This window comes from Trachymyrmex cornetzi, unplaced genomic scaffold (genome assembly GCF_001594075.2).
Source record: "Trachymyrmex cornetzi isolate Tcor2-1 unplaced genomic scaffold, Tcor1.1 scaffold1731, whole genome shotgun sequence".
Classification (NCBI taxonomy): Eukaryota; Metazoa; Arthropoda; class Insecta; order Hymenoptera; family Formicidae; genus Trachymyrmex; species Trachymyrmex cornetzi.
The window spans coordinates 113,193-131,831 of record NW_017296345.1 but is presented as its reverse complement, the minus strand read 5'-3'; the positions used below and the strand labels follow the sequence as shown (position 1 = coordinate 131,831).

Sequence of the window (18,639 nt, the reverse complement as noted above, 5' to 3'; positions counted from 1 at the left end):
CATTACCTGCATGTCGTCATACGACAAATAAAGTCTTTCCGTAGCAATAAACAAGTTTGAAATAGCAATTAATCTGCATAATGTTGTTCATGCAACATTATTAAAAGCGTCTGTGCAATATAAGCACTAAAAAAACTTACCTTCAGTTTGTGAGAACATTTTTAGAAAAAGCTGCCGGATCTTCTTACGTAACGAAAATGAATAAATGTTAATTGTAGCAAAACGGTTGGTCGGAACGAGTTCATTGCTTGTTATGACATGTTTGGTAACAAGTGCAATAACTTTCAGCGACTGCCGCCAGATTGCAATGTTTTGTTTAAAAAATAAACCACTATTCCATATTAGTAGCCTATGCCATAATCCCTGATTTTACCCTATATATATTATACAAGGTGTTTCCTCTACTCGACCATTTAAATATCTCTGTTGTTTTTAATACGAGAAAATAACAAAGCAAAAAGTTGTTCGATTCGTAGGGGCACATATTACGACAGGGAAAAAATTTTTTTCAATGTCTTACACTACGCGCAGAAATTAAAGCATCACCTCTCACACTTTCGAAAAATAGATATACTCCAAAAGAGTGCAACTTCTACATAAATGGTCAAAATGAGATTTTAAAAAAAGCATTTTGTAGCTTGAAATCTCTACTTTCCAAATCTGTATAATGAAATACAATATAACAATTCGGATGATTTTTACAGAACTACACGATTATAAAGAAAGATCCATAAAATCTCAAAATTTTTTGTAAACTTTGCAGAGCTTCATGCCGTGAATGAGAAGTCGGGCACAAATACAATTCACAGCTTTCGAAAGCGTAATCCTTTACCTTTAATTTACTTGTTTCTTTACCTCTGTAGGTTTTTTTAACGAATTATTCAACATTGAAGTAGAAATGGTCCCTTTGACTTTGACTGCTCATAAAAGACGAACAGAGTGACGTATAGCATTTTTAAAAAAAGTAAAAAAAAGTTCAAAGTGTTCTCTTTAAGATGCTTTTATAAATTTTTAGACACAGCCAAGCTTTTTATGTAAAAACTTAAGTGAAAGGTAAAGTTAAAAACTGAGACAATTATCTGTTTCTATTCAACTCAATCTATTCTGATCAAAAAGAGAAAGAAACCCTATGATATTAACGTAATTTTACACTTTAGGGTCTACTGATTTCAACGAGACTCATTCAAAACAGTTGCGATATTTTAAAACTAATGTCCTTCATGTACAATTTTGGGCAAGCGACATGTGCTGATTTGAATTTAATTTTATATCGCAGCATGCGATCACATCACTGGCATTAGCGTTATCCGAAGCGTACCACGTGGAGGTTGCACAGTCGGATTTAGGCTTCTTACGTTTGTGTGCGCGCGCGCGTGTATGTATGCCTGCGTATGTGCACGCGTGTGTGTGTGTAAATGAAAAAATTAAATTTTAATATGAGGTATTGGTGCCTCAATTATAAATTACGTCTCTTAAATGTTTTTTGCATGTTTATGCACCGCCCGATCGCTGCTTGCGGAATTTGATGTCAAACTTGACGGAGTGTTTCTATTAATTGTTTTAATGTTTGTATTCGTAAATAATGTCGTTGCAATCGACGTTCAAGCATATCCCAGACATGCTCAATCGGGTTGAGGTCCGGGTTCATCGGGGGGTGGTTCAAAACGTTAACATGATTTTCTCTAAGAAACGTTTGTGTAATAAATGCAGTATGGCAACAGGCATTATCATGCATAAGTATGAATCTGTGCTCCATCCGATCACGCATTGGAAGAACATATGGACGTAATATTTCGTTGATATATCATATAGACGTTAATCCAGGAGGTGGTATAATAACAAGAGGAGTGCGCGTAAATCGAGATATACCCGCCCATATCATAACGGAACCACCAAAGAAACTACCAATTGGCATACGGCAATTTTCTTCATTTCTCTGTCCACGACGACGCCATACTTGTATTCGTCTATCATTCGGTACAAAGAAAATCGTGACTCATCAGTGAACAATACATTGTTCCAATTCCTTGGTACCAATTAACATGTAAACGTGCGTATGTTAAACGTGCATGTTTGTGACGACGACTTAACATAGGTACACGCACCGGCCGACGTAAGCGAAAATTAGTTTCTCTTAAACGATTTCTAACTGTTATTGCAGATATAGGATGTCGAGGATACTGTCTTCGATTAACAAATCCTCTAGCAGTATCTGCTAGCAGTATCTGCAGTGATCGTACGATTTTGAAGAACGTGTCTAACAATATTTCTATCGACTCTTTCAGTAGTCGCACGACGGCGTCCCTGACCTTGGCGTCTATGAAATTTACCAGTATCTTGAAATCGAGAATAAATTCCAGTAACAACAAATTGATTAACTCCTACTAAATATGCGACATATCGTTGACTGTGACCTTCTTGTAACAGTGTGACGATGTGTATTGTATCATATTCAGTAAGACGTTGTCGCGGCATTATACACAAGAATTCACAAAAATTATCCTAGAAATAATGTGATTAAAATAACAAAGAAAGATTTAATAAATCTAACAGGTATTCAAAATGTTTTTACATACGTTAAATACATAAAACGTTCGTAACGTAAAGCAGTGTTTCAATAAGTACGTATGAAACAATCGTATTCCCAATTTGCTTCTCTTCGTCAGACAAATCAAAAGTGTTTACTGCTTAGAGCACGGAATACATTTGAAGTACTCCGTAACGCGTAGTGAAGATTGGAGAAGATCGCCTGGCAAGCGTGCCAACTTACTTACATTACGGCGCTCAATCTGCGGTGTGATCGCATGCTGCGATATAAGATTAAATTCAAATCATCAAATATCGTCTTGCCCAAAATCGTCACTTCAAACATGAAAGACATTAATTTTAAAATGTCGCAACTGTTTCGTATGAGTCTCGTTGAAATCAATAGACCTTAAAATGTAAAATTACGTTAATATCATTGGGTTTCTTTCTCTTTTTGATCAGAGTAAATCGAGTTGAACAGAAACAGATAATTGTCTCAGTTTTCAACTTTACTTTTCACTTAAGTTTTTACATAAAAAGCTTATCTGTGTCTCAAAATTGATAAAAGCATCTTAAAGAGAAAACTTTGAACTTTTTTTGCTTTTTTTAAAAATGCTGTATCTCGCTCCGTTCGTCTTTTATGAGCAGTCAAAGTCAAAGGGACCATTTTTACTTCAATGTTGAATAACACGGTAAAAAAAATCGTACAGATGTAAAAAAAAGTAAATTAAAGGTAAAGGATCACTCTTTCGGAAGCTGTGAATTGTATTTGTGCTCGACTCCTCATTCACGGCATGAAACTACAAAGTTTAGAAAAAATTTTGAGATTTTACGGATCTTCCTTTATAATCATATAGTTCCGTAAAAATCAGCCAAATCTTTGTTTCATTATACAGACTTGAAAAGTAGAGATTTCAAGCTACAAAATGCTTTTTTTAAATCTCATTTTGACCATTAATGTAGAAGTTACACTCCTTTGAAGTTTACCCATTTTTCGAAGATGTGAGAAGTGATGCTTTAATTTCTGCACATATTGTATTTTTTGAGACCTCAAAGTAGGGATGGGCGATGTTTCATTGATTATACAAAAATCGATATTTTTGCCCATCCAATAGGATGGACAAAAACATCGATTTTTTTATAATCAACGAAACATCGCCCATCCCTACCTCAAAGTCTACTTTTTTACAGGGTTATGCTTACCCATAAACTTAAAAAAAATCGATTTTTGGATTTTGATATTTTCTTAAAGTACATACTTTCAAAAATATTCCCTGTAAATTTCAAGTCGATTCAACAAAAATTGACGAAGTTATGTGAGTTTAAAGGTATACTGGTTTGAATGTTTGAAGCAGATATTTTATGTGAAATTGCGTGAGTATTTTTTTTTTAATTTTGTACAGTCCGAACTATTGGGGGAAAATGTAGGGGATTTGATTCTAGCTGTTAGGGATTTTTGGGAGATCCTAAGATATATTTTAGGAGACACCTTTCAAAATCACTTAGCAAACTTCAAACGCATTTTTCTCAAAATCGCATTTTTAAAATCGATGACCAAAATATCTCGAGAACCGCTGCATCAATCAAAATGAAATTTAGTAGGCTTTTTTAATACTCCAAAATCTAGTGCCCGATCATTGCTTTTTTTTGTTGCATATTTTTTTATTGATAAAAGAACGAGCGAATTTTGGTAGAAAAATCGTACCTTTGAATTTGAACAGTCGCCATTTTGTCGCAAATTAATTTTTCAAAAAAATGAACTATCGGGCATTAGATAATTTTATATATTAACTAAATTTGTCGGTTTTTTTTACTTCAGATACACCAGCTCAAAGCTAGAGTGATCACCGCAATACGCTTCTAGAAAAACTACTTCTCGGAGATTACTCACATCTTCCTTAATTATCGATATTTTGCAATAAAAAAAATACTGAATTATCCTCGAAATACATATATTTGAAAACATAAACGTTCATTTCAAAAGCACTTCAAATTTTTTCAAAAACAAATTCCCAAACATACGTGTTTTCCGACCACGCAGGTAGGTACAACCCCTTAAATGGAATTGATTTTTTTACATAATATGATATCTCTAATCATTCTGAATATGAAAGTATTAAGATAGTGATATAAAAAACCAATAGTTCACAAAATATTTTATACCTTACTCTGGCATATATTGATATAAGATGTTAAATAACTCATAAGCTATTAATTTTTCGATTGAAGACGAGGTAATATTTTTCATAAGTTTACTGTTTCTCAGTACATTAACATCTTTCTAGTAGGATGTCAGATTGAGCATCAAATTATTAAATTACTTATCAATTTAGTTTGTGATATTGCTGTTGTTATGTCCAGTGGACTCCACCGTTTCTTCATTTCGCGAACATTCGACAAAATAATCTTTACAACAATGCGTACAAAGACTCGAGCGTTAACAATCATCGATCGGCGAACGTAACAATATTCAAGAAACATGTCGTTCGAAACTTTCCCAGCGATATTGGAAAAATAAACAAAAACATAAATACCCAGAATCGCCTGATCCACGGTAATAAAATTTATGACACACATTACAAATCATGTTAAGAAAATCCTGTTTAAACACGATCAGTTTTAGCAAATGAAAAATTTAAATGCGGATCAAGGATCCTGTGTAAATAAATATTCATATTTCCAAAAAAAGCAAGTTAAGGGGCGTTTTCTCGTCAATAACAGAAAGTTGGTAAAATAATTGCAGGATGACAAAGCATAGCTATGAACTTTTTGTTTCGTTTCTAGATCATAAAATTTAAGCAAATACTATTTAGACGAGAGAACGCATATTCAAGTAAGAAAAGAGAAACCGACGATTGAAAAAAGGAAATATGAAAATTCGGGTAAATCATAACCAAACTGTATAATGCGCATAAAAAATCATAAACAATTAAATATTTCGTAAACTGTTGTGTTTTAACATGATTTATACTATTTTGGATTAATGGGACGGATACACTATTACTACAATTTATTAAAACTTATATAATAATGTTAAAACGCTCGTCTAACTTAAAACAAAAACGCAGTTCAAGGCTTTTTTCGAGCAATAATTTTATTCAATATTTAGTTCATCTTAATACTATGTTCAATTCTATTTGGTTGTACAAACCACGCAATTTATTACAACCATTCACAAATCAGGAATCTAATAACTACCATTTACAAACGTTTCAGCTTACAAAGCCTTCTTCAGTGTACTTTACCCTAAACTCATACTGATTTATTTTTCAAATGAAATATCTAATAATTTGTAGTCAATTTCTTATTATAGTCCTATCAAAAATACTTATTAACAATCATTCTTAGGATTAAACTTTCTATAAACTATAAGCAACTTTCAACAGGTTCTGTGTTTTTCGTCAAACCTCCAATGTCACGCTCCAATTTTTTTATATTATACAATTAGGTCGTCAAATATGAACTGGCCTCGTGGTTATTCAAACCGCATGTCTCAAAGAGAGTTCCATAAACACCATCACAATGCATCTTGTCTCATACAATTCACTTAGCCGCAATTATCGTCATAAAAACTTCTATTAATTAAAAAACAAACCAACTAAATTTACAAACCTTGACAATTTATTTTTGAAATCAAAAATTTAACTTAAGGTTACTCACAAAAAATATATATTTAAATTTACTTACGGTAGAGTAGATAAAACGTTTAATGTACGAACAACAACGTGTTAGTCAAGACAAAAGCAGTACTATTCTCAAATTACATGAACTATCCGAAATGATCAACCAGAATTGTGTAAAAATGTCAAATGTTAAACGATTGAAACGATCTTCTAATTGTATGTAATGCTCGAATGTGCTAGTCGTTCAACGACTGTAGAACAATGACAACGACAATAAATAACGGCACGTGCCTAACCAATAACCCCGAGTCAGTTCAAAATTTTTTAATTTTTCTTATCACGCATATAATCGAGTATGTTCGAATACGCTTTGTCCAATAGTTCCGTATCCTTCATTAGATTTAAACCTTTTGTCTGCTCTTTTATATGGATCATTTCAGATATATTTCTTTTTTTATAATTTTTTTCAAAATCCAAAATATTGACCCCATCCCAATTAAATTCATGATTAGTTTCATTAGCATGTTTTGTAATAACCGAATGTTTTGATTGATCTAACTTAAAATTATTTCTATGTTCCTTTAATCTCGTTTTTAACTGTCTCTTGGTTTGTCCAACATACGAAGCCTCACAGTTTTTACAATCAATTTTGTAAATGACGTTATTATTATTTTCAAGTCTATTCTTATCTTTTTGAGCCTTAATAAATCTATTTAAATTATTAATACACCTGTAACCAATCATGTAGTTGGCTTTGTTAATAGATCTTTTAACTTTTTCATTCACGGATTTAACATATGGAACGACCATGAGTTGTCTCAACCCATGGTCATCATTACTAATATCTTTCGACACGTCTTTCTGAGCTAAATTTTTAATTCTGTTATTAATATTTTTAAAGATGAAATCCAAAGGATACCCATTATCCAATAAAATTTTGATGATGAATTCTAGATTTTTATTGTAATAGATCGGGTCCGATAACAATATCACTCTATCTAATAAACTATAAATTACTCCGATTTTGTGACAATTAGGATGATTTGAAAGGAACGATAGGTATCTACCTGAAAAAGTCTTTTTGTGGAACCAATCTATTACTAATGTGTTGTTGTCATTAGTAATCCTTAAATCTAAAAAGCTCAGCTCATGGCAAACCTCATATTCAACTGTAAATTTAAGTCTCACATGTTGTTCATTAAACGCTTTTACTAACTGCGGAACTTTTTCTGTTGGGACAATCAAAAACGAGTCATCAACATATCTGAAATATGGTAGATCCTGTAGTTGTAATGAATTAAGAGCTTTAACTTCTATGTCTTCCATCACTATGTCGGCTATGATGGGGGAAAGAGGGGAACCCATAGGAGTGCCAAATGTTTGTTTATAGATGGTCTCATTGAAAGTAAAATAGGTTGACGTCAAAATAAATTTAATTACATCTAAAAATTCTTTTTTTGGAATATTCGTGGCACCCTCTATGGAACTCCATCTTCTCTCCAAACCCTCAATAGCAAGTTCTATTGGAATATTCGTGAAAAGTGATTTTACATCCAACGAAATCATACTTTCATTCGTGTTAACATGTAATCCCTTCAGTCTTTCAAAAAGTTCGAAACTGTTCTTTATATTACTCCTTGCAGAAGGAATATTTTTTGAGATAATATTCTGCAAGAATCTAGCAAGCTGGTATAATGCTGTGTTTACAGAAGAGACAATAATCCTGAAGGGAATCCCATCTTTATGGATCTTAGGTAATGCATACGCTTTTGGTAAATAAGAATCGCTAGATCTCAATCTCCATAATTCAATGTCGTTAATATAGTTTTTCTGGTGCCATTTTTTTAAAAGATTGTTAAGACTTTTTTCCAAAGTCACCGATGGATTCTTTGTTACAATGGTGTAAGTTTCCGTGTCATTAAGCAATTCTGTCATTTTATCATTATATAAACTTTTTTCTAATGCTACTGTAGCATTTCCCTTATCAGCACGAGTAAACAAGATATTCTCATTATTTTTGCACCAATTAGAGGTAAATTTCAACATATTGCTAATTTTAATATCTTGAGCGTTCCTATCTGAGTTATTGTGTAAAAATTCGTTAAATTCAGGAATGACTATATTTCTAATATGTGTAACAAAAGATGAGTTGTTTTTATTGTTCATACTCTCGATATCTTTTATATACTCTCTGACAATTTTTCTTTTATTTGTAAAATCCGGTAAACTAAATTTGTCCCCTAGTTGTAATAAGTTGGATACCTCATGTGGAATAACTTTATCCGTCAGATTAATAAACCATTTATCATTCGTATGGTCTAAGGGATTAATATGACAATCATAAAATTTTTCAGGAACTATATTAACGACAGACACACTATCATTGGATGCTCCTGAATCAAGGTCCGTTCTGCCAACACGCATTCTATTTATTCCGTTGTCATTCTTAAAAACTTGGAATGAAATCGGTACAATACGTTTATAGTTTTCAATTGTGTTTTTCTTTCTTAACCATATAATTTTCTTATTATGTTTATATTGTAATCTTCTTTCGCATTTTTCAAAAAATTGTTGCTGATACTTTACTATGTCAAGCCATATATAATCTGGTAAGATTCCAATCAACTTCCAAGTTATCAGAGTCAAGTCTTTCTGTAATTGACTCACAGATCTATGTAAATCGAAAATTTCCCAGTTTAATAATTTCTTTTTAAAATAAAGTACCGAACTATCATATTTGTTTTTTGTTCTGAAGTGTTTAAACGTTATTGTACTTCTAACCATATTATTTAAGTGAGCAGGGATAATTCCATTATCTTTACTTAAGTACATAACCTCAAAAATTTTAATTTCGACCTTGTCTCTATTAACTTATAATTAGAATCAACCCATCGTTTTAATAAAGTAACAGCATAGATCCCAAACCACAACCTAATATATTGAAAATTAATCTTTGTATTGTTCATATTAGCAAACCTATATTATAAATACTTAATCTAATTAAACGTCCAATTAAGCCAACGTATACAAACAATAATGTTAAAACGCTCGTCTAACTTAAAACAAAAACGCAGTTCAAGGCTTTTTTCGAGCAATAATTTTATTCAATATTTAGTTCATCTTAATACTATGTTCAATTCTATTTGGTTGTACAAACCACGTAATTTATTACAACCATTCACAAATCAGGAATCTAATAACTACCATTTACAAATGTTTCAGCTTACAAAGCCTTCTTCAGTGTACTTTACCCTAAACTCATACTGATTTATTTTTCAAATGAAATATCTAATAATTTGTAGTCAATTTCTTATTATAGCCCTATCAAAAATACTTATTAACAATCATTCTTAGGATTAAACTTTCTATAAACTATAAGCAACTTTCAACAGGTTCTGTGTTTTTCGTCAAACCTCCAATGTCACGCTCCAATTTATTTGAAACATTTTTTTATATCATCAAAAATACGCGAGATATTCAACATGTTTGATTTAAGTGGATCATCCTGTATATAGTTTGAACCAAAGCACAACAGAATATAAATAAAATTGTTTTTAGTTATATACATATAAAACAAATTAACAAATTAAATAAAGTTGTACATAATTATTATGGAATAAAGAGTAAAATATTATGCAACACTTACAATTTTCATGAAGGCAAATATACAAATAATATATATTGATAAATTTTCAGCTGTCTATTACGATTGCGAAGTAAAAAACTTTTATGAAAAACTTTTCCGTTTTACTGCCGATACGTGGATGATATAATTATGGCAGTCTTTTCCGATCAGATTTTGTCTATCCAGAAGACCTTTAATAGCATACACAATCGATTACAATTTACTGTTGAATGTGAAGAGAATCATAACATAAGTTTTTTAGACATGTTACTTTTATAGTAGAGGTTGGTGTGATAACGGTGAATTGATTTAAAAAAAAGACATATTCGGGTAGATATCTTTCTTATTTGTCTAATCACCCACTGTGTTATAAGATTGGTGTACCTTATACAGTCTAGTGGATCGAGCAGTTCTGTTATCACATCCTAAATTTTACGAAAAGAACTTGGAAATATGCATTCGAATTCTTCTGAACAACGGATATCCATTAGATTTAATATTTAAACTGTTCAATATAAGAATAAAAAGTTGCTCTCAACAAAAATGCCACGCAAGAACGATGACAACAACGTTCATATTAATAATGAAGTAATCTCTAATAAAAAAAAATTTTTTGTACTTCCATTCATCCGCAGTGATACGCATGATTAGCAAATCAGTCTATAGTATAGGTTACAGATCAACAAATTAAACAAATTTATAAAAGCGCATAAAAATAAAAAAGTGTATTCTGACAATAATAATATAATTTATAAGATTCAATGTAACAATTACGACGTTTCTTATGTAGGACAGACAAAGAAGAAACTCAATATCAGAATAAATGAGTGTATTAACATTATAAAGCTTGACTCATCTGGACATTCGATTATAACGGAATATACAGGGTGATTCAGAACAACCCAAGTGTCCCTGAAGAGGTCAGGTATTCCTTACCGAATTCTAAGACAATTTTTTCTTTACGAAAATATTGTCCGCAGCTTAGTTTTCAAATTACAAGAAGAAATAGCGTATCACTGGTCACGTATAGGAGACGGGCAGAAGCGGCGCTCACGGTTAGACGCGGACTAACGCGGACGCTTTACGCACAGGGAGCACACTGACCAGACGCACATTCATACGTTTATAAAAACCTGTTCCTTTTTACCTTTCCCCTCTACCACACTATCTCTTTGTCTTTCACATACTTTAAATATGCTAATTTCATTAAATTATAAAATAGAATTGTTACGTCCAGGAGGACTCCACGATTTCCTCGTTTCATGAATACTTAACAGGGTGAATGTTGAGATAGGGCCCGAGGAAAAAATGCAGAGAGTTAACGGTCACCGATCGGCGAGCGTGATAATATGTAGGAAATGTGTCATTGAAAGCCTTTCCAACGATTTTAGAAATGCGACAAAAAAACATAGATACCCAGGATCACCCGACCCACGGTAATGAAACTTATGACAGAGTTACAAACCATGTCGAGAAAGTTCGGTTCAGTTTTAATAAATATCTAAATGCAGATCGGGAATCCTGAGTGAATAGAAGGTCGCATTCCCAAACGTGTAACAACGTGTTGAAAAGCGTACTTTCGTTAACAACAGGAAGCAGTAAAATGAAAATAGGATGAGAGGAGTAGTTTTTAATTTTTTGCTGTCGGTAATAAAATTTGGAGGAAATATTGTCTAGACGAGAGAACGCACGTTCGAGTAAGAATAGGTGAAAAGAAAAAAGGGGGGAAATGCGAGCTTTCAAATTGTCGCGGCCGGGTCGTTTGGAGAGGGAGGGATGAGCGAAATACCCTCTCTCTTCAAAAAGAAAACCTAAAACTAAACTCGCCAATGGGTGACCGTAGACCAGAAAATCTAGAGAAGGTGATGACGTATCACCACTAAGTTCTCAAGGGATGAAACTTGCAATGCGGGTAGAGTAAATTTTGAAAATAGTTCGCCAGTAAGAATATGAAACACAAATTTCTTACCAAAAACAGAAAAATCTCTCCAACTCGAATCCCCGATTTTTCCCACTTAACACTTCTCATCAGAGGACCATCCTTCAAAGCTATTATACCTATATAAACTGTGACACAACCAAACTCGCTCTCATTATTTTCTCACTATTTCCTGCTCATATTCTGTGTTCGGTTCTGTCAGTCAGTCAGTCATTTTCGAAGTATAACAGTCATTATCTTCACAATATATTCGGCCAGTCGATCTAGTAACGTAGATACAGTTCAGTGCATTATTGAAGATCCAATACCTCGCTGAATTCCACTGAGATCGGGCCGATCACCGAGCCCCTTTAGGAAGACAAGGACACCAGATAATTCGAACAAGGCCCGAAGTCGGCCTTATTTAGAAGCGCGTAAACTATTGGACCAGACTTACGCGGAATTTCAACGCCACGCGAATTCGAGGAATCTTGAGAACCGCCCAACAACACCATCACCGGCGCAGCCGGCACCAGCGGATTCACCGAAGCCACCAATCCAGCCGTTGGCTATAGTAGCGGCTTCCAGATCACCTTCTCGATCACCTCCTCTTTCCTGTTCACTTTCTCTACCTTCCCGCGTACATTTTCCCATCCCCGAAACTGCTTTTCCTGCATTGTCCGACGCTCTGACTATACGTATTTTTTCCGACACACAGCCGCTAACACCGGATTCATCTATTGTCTCAATCCCGTTTTCACCCCGAAGAATTCTATTTCCGACGAACTCCACGGACAGCGTGGAGTTCCTGGAAGAAATCCCTCCTCCACCACCTAGATCCTACTACCACCTGCAAGAGAGTGATTCATTCGAGTCACTCGTTACGCAGTTCCCGCGGACTACCGAACATATTCCCGAGGGGAATTTCACAATTGGGGCCCACTACTTTGATCCACAGGAAATCCGACGTGCAATTGCCGCTCTCCCTCTTCGCCCGATATCCCCGTGTTTATTCCGAATTCTGCTTGTTGCTATTTGGTACCGGTTGAATTCTTTTTCAACCTGTTCCCTCCTACTTCCGCTACTATACGCGAAATATAAAAAAAAAACAAAACCATGCTCGTCCTGAGTTTCATTCTCTAACAATTTACACACAAATTGTTATTATTTAACCAAATAAAACGAACCTTCATGGTGCAAGAAAAATTATAATAACCATATACTTCCTCATTGTGAAAACAATTTATTTATTTATATTAACCATTTTTACTAGTACCCAATGTTAATTCATAGTATTGGAAAGAGTAAGGGCACTGGGAGTCTGGTGCAGAAGACGTCGCGCAAATAATACACTTATAAAGAGTGAAACTTCTTTAATCACTAAACACGCTTACATGTTTCGACTCATTTTTGAGCCTTCCTCAGAGCAAACACATATTAACATATATAAAGTAAAAATTATCCTATCATGGTGAGCTCCCCTACATCGAGAATTTAAATGTCAGAATTAAATAAAAAGAAAGAAAAGAAAATGAAAAAGAAGGAAAATATTAAAAATGTCAAATTAAAGAATATAGAAACTAATTTATCGAAAAACTAACCGAAAATACGGACAATCACCACGATTACAAAGTACCGTATCGCAAACAATATTATGAATAATTCAAGAACCGGTTCCTAATATGTTGACCAGTCGGTATCAGACACAGTGAGTCACTTTTTTAGTTATTAGCTAGTACTAATGAAAATTGTAAAATGATAAAAGAAATTTTGTCAGAAGGACTTATTACTGTACGAGCGACACCGACTGACAAGACGTGACAACAACTCGAGCTTTTATAGTTTATCTATAATCGGGAGGTAGGCCTTCGGAAGCCCCTCCATATCCGTCTGTAGGTTGAGTCCATGCGTTTGTCTTCTGAAGAATATCATCTTCGAAATCAATCTCTTCCTGTAGTGAGGTTCCTCGTCCAATATTGCAACACTGTCCCAGTCAAAATCGTGTCCCTCTTGCAACCGATGTTCCGTTATAACACTGCGAGCAGACGTGTTCCATCGGATGTGGTTCTTATGTTCCGTGATTCTTGACTTCAGTTGTCTACACGTCTGTCCAACATAACTCGCGTCGCAGCTCTTGCACGAAATCTTATAAACAACCTTCGACTTCTTATCACGCGGTAAGCGGCCCTTATGCACCCTAATAAATCCTCGCAATTTATTAACACTATAAAATGACACCCTCATATGCTCGCTATTCAATCTATTAAACTTCTCAGTAATACCACGAACGAAAGGAACAGTGAACCACGAAGGCTGTACTACATCAACGCTATTATCACTAACAACTCTCTTCCTATTACTAGCCATAATAATATTTTTTAAACGGTTGTTAATATTCTCAAATATAAAACTCAAAGGATAATCATTCTCTAACAATGCTTTAATTACAAAACACAAATTATCAAAATGGAATTTAGGATTCGAAAGCAAAATCACCCTATCAACTAATCCCGCGATTGTACCTATTTTTTGAGAAACCGCGTGCTGTGACCAAAAGTTCAAATATCTACCCGAAAAGGTTGGCTTGTGGTACCAATCAAATTCTATCAACTCATTATCCCTAATCACTGTAACATCCAAAAAATTTAACCTATCACCCCCCACTTACATAGTAAACTGAAGCCTAGGATGCTGAGAATTAAAGATATCAAGAATGGAACTAACCGAAGAAACAGGCGCTGCCATGATTATATCGTCAACATACCTATAGTAAAGGGGCAACGGAAACTTAACCAAAGACAAAGCTCTACTCTCCAACATACGCATAACTAAATCCGCGATGACGGGAAACAACGGGGAGCCCATGGGAGTACCATAATTCTGTTTATAAATAACAGTATCAAACACAAAGAAAGCAGAATCTAAAAAAAATGAATCTCCTTGATGAATTCCTCCTTCGGTAAACAACAATCTCTAGAAATAAATCGCCAATGGTCTTGGATACAGTCCATCGCATAATCAATGGGAACGTTAGTAAAGAGGCTAACAACATCCAGTGACATTAACTGAAATTCCTCACTCAACCGCCTACCATCAAGTTCCTTAATGAGTTTAAAACTATTATCGATATGACTATCCGCCTTAGGAATTGTTTTAATGATAATACTATGAAGAAACACTGCTAACGAATATAAAGGACTGTTTATTGAAGAAACTATTATACGAAAGGGGCAGTCCTGCTTATGTATCTTCGGAAGAGCGTAGGCCATCGGAAGTATCCCGTCATTACATAACAAACCTCTATATGTGGAATCAGATATATACTTCTTTTCTTTCCACTTAACTAATAAAGCGCCGAAGCCCGTAACCATTCGCCTCATCGGATCCCTTACAACTACCTCATAAGTATTGACATCTTGAAGCATTTCATTTACCTTGGAAATGTACATTTGTCTATCCAATTTTACCGTCACATTCCCCTTATCCGCGCGAGTAAAAATCACCCTATCGTTCACATCCCTTAAAATAACCCTAGTATCTTTCTCTAAATGGAACAAACTCCTACCTACTTCCGTGCAATGTAAAGAACAAGAAGCTAAGTTATTTAACACAGGAAGTGAGTGGTTCGAGATCGAAATCCGCTCATCTATAGGCAATTTATAAATATTACTTTCGATACACTTAATAAGATCGACCGTTAAATTTAATCTATTGTTAAAAGGTAAGGCAAAGTTCTCTCCCAATTGCAAAAAGTTCTGTATATTAGAAGGTATGGAAACGGTTGACAGATTCACGAACTAGCCATTCCTTTGTGATAGTGGAGAGAAATTACCGGAGATTTAAAAAAAAAGGGAACTATTCCCAAGGAGCAATTTTTTTTCGTGAATGGGTCGAAGGCAATGCGAATGAAGGATTCCTGAGTTTTCCAGATCCCCGTAGTCCGGAACATTGTTTCTTTTAACATTAAAAAAAAATAGCGTTTTTTACGTTTTCTTCTTCAGTTTTTTGCGAATATCTCAGATTCTATTCGTCGCACAGAGAAAAAAAATACCAAATTGTCGTAATAAAATTGTCTATAAAAAAGTATTAGACAGTGAAATCGGAAATCTTGCAACATAACCTCAAAAAAAATAAAATCCACCAGACATGGTAAATTTTCGTTTTTATTTTTTTTAATTTTTTCTAATCCGGCAATTTAAATGATATTGCAGGAAAAGTTACTTCTAATGACCTGACTTCTAATTACGTGTAAAAAATTTGAATTGAAAATATTCATTAGGACGGTCGTAATGCCCGTTTCAATTTCAAAATTGATCAGCTTGTAACTTTTGGGCATTATACGGGAGATGACTTTTTTTTAATTTGTAGATTTTTTTATGCTCTTTAAGATGGTTATAAACAATATAGTCAAAATCCAAAAAAACTATTTTTAAAATCGAATTTTTTGAAAAATTTGTATTTTTTCTCCTCTTTTCATATAAAAATTCTACTTTAAACAATAAGTTTCTATTTTTTTTAAACAAATTAACAAAATAATGTACGCGGATTGTGGTTAACATATGCAGATCCCCAATTTTTGTTCATAATTATAGAAATAAACTTTTTATCTTACTTCCTACATTAGGAATCACAAATTATATAGGCTATCTGTGATTGGGCACAAATTAAGTACAAACACAACATTTCGATTAAAAATTTATTTAAATTATTACTAGTGTACACGTTTTCGTTTTGTTACGCGTAATTCGTCGGAAAAATCGGAGTCGCTTGTATCGCAAGAATAAAAATTGTAACCATCTTCGACGTCGGTGTAGAGCCAGTCTGATTCAGCATGTGAGCTTTCAGATATAATATCGTCGATGCTCAATTCTGACGTTTGTGAGTCTGTTTCACACACTGAAGATGTATCAGCGTCACCATTGTCGTCTCCTAAATATTCCTCTTGGACTTCGTCTTGACAAACTGTAGAATTTTTACAGTTTAGACCGGCGCAATACCTACATGCAGCTGCGCACTTTATTCCATGTTTCTTGCACGTGCACTGCTTTGTTTTGCAACCAGATTTGCATCCGCAAGCTATTGACTCTAAGAGGCTATCTGGTAATGGTTTCGCACCTTTCGGTAAAGCGACTGGAATTAAACCATTATCTGACATCTCCCATCCGTGATCCGTCGGCAATTTATTCGTATTCAGCAACCATTTCTGAACCTGCAAATAAACTCGTAGCACGTGATCGTTCGCTGCAGATGTAGTCAGAGGCAGTTGCAAAAGTTTGCACGCAGTGCTCGTTGTATGCTTTTGGAAGCATCTAAATCTTAAAATGCTCAAATCTATGTACTTTTCTGGATCAGAATTGTATAAAGCTTGTATACAACTTTTACCTGCTGCATATAATGACGTTTTCGTAGCCGCGGGATCATAAAAGTTGCGAATGTCCTTTTCAAAACATTCGTACTTGCGCAAGCAAAAAGTATGTAGCGTAGCGCAAGCAAAAATAATTATCTGTAACAAAAAAATTGTACGATTATATATGCTGTATGTAATATAAATACATAAAAATTGATATTTTTATTGACAATTTACGAACGTAAAAGACAGTCAGTTAAAAGTTATTTTAAAACATAAATTTAACATACCTTCTTAAATAAATAATTTTATATACAATATTTTTTTCTTATCCAAATAAACTGTTCGTATACACTGCCAGACCACAACGCACATCTGCTGCTAGAGCACGACTGGATTCTATTCAGAAATGGCAGGGACGGGGCCTAACGGTCGAAAATTATTACCGGTGCTAAAAATATTGGGCCTGTAACGCGTCATAGTATTTCAATACAAACATTCCAATCGTATTATACATTCTTCAACAAATAACCTTGTGATTTAAGGTAATGAAAGAAAGATAAAAAGTTTATTTCTATAATTATGAACAAAAATTGGGAATCTGCATATGTTAACCACAATCCGCGTACATTATTTTGTTAATTTGTTTAAAAAAAATAGAAATTTATTGTTTAAAGTAGAATTTTTATATGAAAAGAGGAGAAAAAATACAAATTTTTCAAAAAAATCGATTTTAAAAATAGTTTTTTTGGATTTTGACTATATTGTTTATAACCATCTTAAAGAGCATAAAAAACCCACAAATTAAAAAAAAAAAGTCACCTCCCGTATGATGCCCAAAAGTTACAAGTTGATCAACTTTGAAATTGAAACGGGCATTACGGCCGTCCTAATGAATATTTTCAATTCAAATTTTTTACACGTAATTATGGTTATTAGAAGTAACTTTTCCTGCAATATCATTTAAATTGGCGGATTAGAAAAAATTTAAAAAAATAAAAACAAAAATTTACCATGTCTGGTGGATTTTATTTTTTTTTGAGGTTATGTTGCAAGATTTCCGATTTCACTGTCTAATACTTTTTTATAGACAATTTTATTACGAACAATTTGGTATTTTTTTTTCTCTGTGCGACGAATAGAACCTGAGATATTCGCAAAAAACTGAAGAAGAAAACGTAAAAAACGCAATTTTTTTTTAAATGTTAAAAAAACAATGTTCCGGACCACGGGGGATCTGGAAAACTCAGGAATCCTTCATTCGCATTGCCTTCGATCCATTCACGCAAAAAAATTGCTCCTTGGGAACAGTTCCCTTTTTTTTTAAATCTCCGGTAATTTTTCTCCACTATGAGGTAAATGATTGGTACCACAAGTCAACCTTTTCGGGTATATATTTGAACTTTTGGTCACAGCACGCGGTTTCTCAGAAAATAGGTACAATCGCGGGATTAGTTGATAGGGTGATTTTGCTTTCGAATCCTAAATTCCATTTTGATAATTTGTGTTTTGTAATGAAAGTATTGTTAGAGAATGATTATCCTTTGAGTTTTATATTTGAGAATATTAACAACCGTTTGAAAAATATTATTATGGCTAG

The 18,639-nt window shown here is 33.8% G+C and overlaps 1 protein-coding gene across 1 annotated transcript in view; it reads right to left on the bottom strand.

The window, feature by feature from the left end:
• LOC108759193 (dual 3',5'-cyclic-AMP and -GMP phosphodiesterase 11) overlaps nucleotides 1–18,639 on the bottom strand; it is a 38,461-nt gene that overhangs the window by 17,023 nt on the left and 2,799 nt on the right. The gene's annotated exons all lie outside the window — the stretch shown is intronic.